Raw genomic sequence first — 5,174 nt, 5'->3', positions numbered from 1 at the left:
ATGTTGCAAACTCTGCGGTACAAGTGATGTGAAGCTCATAAAGTGAGGCAAATAGAAATAATCAGCTGATGGAGTGTAGATGTGGAAATAGGTGCATTCGATCAGCTGACTATGTTTTTCGCCACACTTTATAAGCCTGACTATAACTACCCCTTCTCTGAGGTGCAGGCAGCGTCACAAACAAATGATGGTCCTGATAGACTACAAAAATATTCGGTGTGCAGATCTTTGTTTTCACAATAAAAGTAGTTTCTTAGTGAATGTCCTGTACTGGTCTTAAAATCTCATAACATCAGCTTTTAATGTTCCTCTTGGATGTTCTTCTTGACCCTCAGAGAAGGAGAAGATGTCGTGTCTTTCGGGCATGTCCTTTCCTAACAAAAATTACAGGAAACATAAAACATTATTGCAGAACAAGTGTGTTATTTATGAAAGAGGTGTGTTTGTGTGTTATGGGGCTGTTGATATAATTATTTTTTAATTGTAATCAGATTATGAATGAACAGTATGAAATTCACCAACATTGAAATATATGTTATTATCAAAATAATATTTAACTGTTGTCAAAACGTAGTGCAACTGTAGAAGCTTGCTCTGTTGTCTCACTGAAAGAATAACTTTTACCACGTTTTTTACAGAGAATATTGAGAGATAAATAGTAGCAGTTCTCACTATGTGTTAAATATCTTTGCCTTCAATACATTACATTAGAAAGCTGACAAAGTCATATTGCTTGTTAACATCTAAATGTGACTTTTTGCATGGAAAAAACCCTCAACTTCACTGATGTGTAGGTGATCTAGGATTTAGTATTGTTTAATGGAATGTATATCAGTGTATTCAAGTCAATACTTCATTCATTTAAACCAATATCTTTCTTGATTCTGTGTACAGTATGAAAAAAGAGTATTTGTACCTGTGCTGAAGTTCACTGCTGTGAGGAGTCCAGTTCTGTCTCTCCCTCTCTGGTCCAGCCTGTCTGCATCACCTGGACACTTTAAACAAACAGATATATATATATATATATATGTAAAGTACTATGTGTACAAACAATATAACTGATTCTCTTCTGTTGAACATGTTGGATTGTGTATTGTCCGAGTCAGGGTCCTTTTTATTTTACTGTAACTTTAGAAATTGTGTTACCAATGCTTACTGTTTATTTGATATCAATTTGTAATACAATTAATAAAAACAACAAGGTTTGGGTTCGTTCTTCAGATGACTGTGACGTTAACGTGTAAGCTCAATAATGAACTCCAGCTCAACCAACCATATTGTAATATCTAAGTAATCATCTTGAAATATGACATTAATAATTGTAATATATACACATCTTATTGTGAGGTTGATTTCACATACACTACTTCGACGTTAGCTAAATAGAAAATAGCATGGATAATTTACAAAGGCTTTAAAAACACAGCAGGAGCCCAAGACAATTATAAAACTTGTCATTATTTCAGTACAGTTCAATTGGTTTTATTTTCATAAACGGTTATCAACCGTTAGTGCCAAAGCAGTAGGCTAGCCTATAATATATGAATTACTGCTGTATAGACTACAACCACTACTTGTTTAGCTAGCATAAACTCAACAAAGCTAGCGTTAGCTGGCTGACTGACGTTATTTCGCCGCTAAACTGTACGATATAAAACGGTGGTCTTCAAAGCGGATTTAATCCTCAATCACAATAATAATATTCAAAGTAATACTGGGCAAGTAATGGGCAACATTTACCGTTGATTGACGCGCCATGTCAGCGGACTGGTAGCGACCATCGTAGCGACACGAACCGTTAGTCATCCGTTAGTCATCGCTGTCATCCGGTTCGACCTGACTGTGACTGACCCAGAGCCATATAATAGAAGAGTTACGATAACGGAAGTCCAAAAACGGTTATCGTCACGTGGTTCATGTAGACGAGGATCGTTCCCCAGAAGTTCATGGCGGGCAATGTGAATGCATTGATAACAGGAGATAGAACTACGATTTTTGGTAATCATTAGTGAATAAAGGTTTTGATTTGCAATATTTATACAACAAATCGATGTGTATGTATTTACATCAATATGTTTTAAAAAATAAAATAGAATTTGCTAATATTAAGTAATAATATTAGGATTAGTGTGAACAACTAGTTTACATGTTAGGCTAACAGTGCCTTGGTTAAAGAGCCTGTTGCTGTTTATTTATAGCTTTGAATTCTTTAAAACCAATATTATATTCTTAAACCTGTATGGTAGTCAGGAGCATCACTTTCTAATGTTTATTGATACATTTAGAGGGAGGGGATCTAAAGTAATGCTTTAAAATTCAGATTAGATTCATTTCTACCATTTTCTTAAATTCATGGTAGTTTCAGTAATCCCATGGTAATTGAGGACACAAGTTATCTAAATGACTAATGTCATCTTTATGGCTTTCAGAAAGGACAGGAGACCGACAGGTGACTATCAAAGGACTAGCAGCAGCAGCAGCAGCAGCAGCAGCAGCATATGATGATGATGATGATGTTACATGTGTTGTTTTAGGAACATCCATTGCAAATACATGGAGTTCAATAAACATTGAATAGCATATCATGCCGTTTGTTGGTGCCTTTTGCTCCGTGTTGTCCTGGTTTGCTGTGCTGCCTCCTAGTCGCCACCATGGTTTGCTGTGCTGCCTGGGGATGCTCCAATCGCTCAGAGAAAGGAGTACGAATGTACGGCTTCCCCACTGACACAGAGCGGAGGAAGAAATGACTGGCTCAAGTCAGCAGGAGCAATTTCACGACCAACAGCAAAAAAATATGTGATGTAATTATATACAAACACTGCATTTGCACTTTTTCACCAAACGAAAACCACACCATTGGGAAAGCTTAATGTTTTGTTTAATACAAAAAAACAGGGAAAGGCTTGAAAAACACAGAGTTGAGACTCAGGGTGCAGGGTGAGGGTCTCAGTGCAGGTATTCAGGCTCCATTGAATCCCCCTCTGGTTCTTGTGCTGAAAGAGGGAGTAACAGACAGGAGAAAGGGTTATACACACCTATATAGCACCTATTGGATGGGAAATTGCCTTGGGGAGATAAGGTGTGGTCTTTGTTCCCAACTGAAGTTATGGAACTTTATTATTTGTGAGTTTAACAAAGTATGACAAATGGCATCAGTAACAGATGTGATATGAATTTCTATAAAGTTGTCTCACATTCTTGGTCATATTTTATATACAGTATGCAATGAGTATAACATGTCCAGTAAGTATAAAGTGTTTCCTAATACTGTGTATTCAACCACTATGGAATATGTATGTGGGCAGACAAAACTGAGTTGTTCTGTGTGTGAAGTAAACCTCAAGTCACTAATTTGTCAAGACAAAAAAGGGCAAGACTAGGCTGAGAGCAGAGGCTATACCCACCATCTTCGTGCATCGCCCTGTGGTCAAAAAGAGAAGGGCCCCTGCACCACGATTCACCCCGGGACCTGTATCTACAAAGCCCATAGCTCATGATCACAGCTGTAGGAGCCAATTAACTGTGGGTATAAAGGTAGGAACCTGTAGGTACCGGTAGGAATTTGCTGACCAATTTGCCGCCCTAGGCAAGATTTTAGCTGGCGCCCCCCCCCCCCCCCCCAAATGCAGACACTCACTATGATTTGCGCGTGCACGGTTGTGGCATGACCACCAACACAGAAAGATATTGACACAAGATGTGTGCAACTGTATTTAGTTTCCTATCCATTTGAACATGATTTAAGTGGAGGGGGGACCTCACCTCCTCTAGGGGGGTCCGGGGGCATGCACCCCTGGGAAGACTTTTTTTTTTAATATTGAAGTTACAAGCAACAATCTGGTGCACTTTGAGAGCAAAATTAGGAGATATGGATACATCTCTCAACACCCAGATGAAACAGAACTGTAAGCAGATTTTCTTTTTCTTTATGGATATTTTACAAATCACTCCTTTCAAACTGTATTCTTGTTTATTAATAATAACTTTTTTGTACTGTCAGTATTTTATACCTGTTTTTCATCTATTGTCTTATTTTTTTATAACTATAATGATCATATAAAGTGTGCCTTTACCTCACTGAGCTGAGGTTATCAGAGCCTCTCAGTCTTTCAGGAGAGAGCTCTCTAAAGCTCTCCCCCCACGGCCGCTTACAATGTAAATTCCAATGTTAATAAAAGCACCGAAAAGCACACAGAAGCTGTGTACGTTTTTTGGGAGTTTTGATTTATTTTAAATGAATACAAATACAAAATTAAAACCTATAATTGCACACTAAAACCATTATTTCAAAAAAAGAACAATTTCACATAAACCTTTTACTGGGACTGGGGCAGTTCAACTTGATTTTGGGGGGGGGGGTGTGCCAGAGTTTATGGGCGCTGTACGCAATATATGCGTAGTTCTGTTAGTATAATATAATAAGATGTACTTTGTTGATCCAAAATCGGGAAATTGTGTTTACATTTAAAAAAATTGTTTAAATGAATTTTTTTTTTTTTTCCTAACTTTTTTTCTTTCTTTCGGCGCCCCCTATGGGTTGATGCACCCTTAGCATTCGCCTATACTGCCTATGCCGAGGGCCGGCCCTGCCTATGTGTGTTGGGGAGAGGTTCCGCCGGAAGGCCCATACAGTTTTTGAACACACACACAAGGAGCACACACGGAACACACACACAAGGAGCACACACACGGAGAACACACACGGAGAACACATACACACACAAACACGGGATTACAAGCAAAGCAAAGGTATTGTGTAAACAGTAATATCGTGTGGTGAATATGGAAAGAAGCAAGTAAATGGAAACCAGTAAAATGGAAATAAATGGACTGTTTCAAACTGGAAACTTTGTTTCTGACCTTTATTCTGCAGCAAACTTGTGTGCGTCAATTACACCCACCAAGCAGATCCTCAGAGGCTTAAAGCGTTGGCTTAGCCTCTACAACAGCTATAGTGTGAAAGGTGACACAGGTATAATAAGTATGAACTCTTAGTAACAAAAGTAATATTTCTTATTTTTAAGTGGTATAATATTTTAAATGTTCAAAATTGTACAGTGCCATGTCTTCTACTTACACTAATCTCAAAGATTGAGGGAAGAAGGGAAGGGATCACTGCCCTCCACCTGCCAGCACCCAGCCAGAGGCAGTAGGGCCTGGCTCATTTTGTGGCA

The 5,174-nt window shown here is 38.5% G+C and overlaps 2 long non-coding RNA genes across 2 annotated transcripts; both read right to left on the bottom strand.

The window, feature by feature from the left end:
* Positions 1 to 276: 276 nt before the first annotated feature.
* On the bottom strand, positions 277 to 1,778 carry LOC139433116 (uncharacterized). Its single transcript, XR_011642681.1, has 3 exons — positions 1,741 to 1,778; positions 917 to 995; positions 277 to 374 (listed from the first exon to the last, which is right to left on the bottom strand). It is a non-coding gene; the product is annotated as an uncharacterized lncRNA (long non-coding RNA).
* Positions 1,779 to 2,861: 1,083 nt separating this feature from the next.
* LOC139433025 (uncharacterized) lies at positions 2,862 to 3,536 on the bottom strand. The gene is made up of 2 exons (XR_011642588.1): positions 3,405 to 3,536; positions 2,862 to 2,993 (listed from the first exon to the last, which is right to left on the bottom strand). It is a non-coding gene; the product is annotated as an uncharacterized lncRNA (long non-coding RNA).
* Between the last annotated feature and the right edge of the window lie 1,638 nt (positions 3,537 to 5,174).

The sequence above is a fragment of the Pseudochaenichthys georgianus genome, chromosome 24 (assembly GCF_902827115.2).
Source record: "Pseudochaenichthys georgianus chromosome 24, fPseGeo1.2, whole genome shotgun sequence".
NCBI classification, from domain to species: Eukaryota; Metazoa; Chordata; class Actinopteri; order Perciformes; family Channichthyidae; genus Pseudochaenichthys; species Pseudochaenichthys georgianus.
The sequence above is the reverse complement of the archived record's forward strand: the minus strand, read 5'-3'. Positions and strand labels throughout refer to the sequence as shown.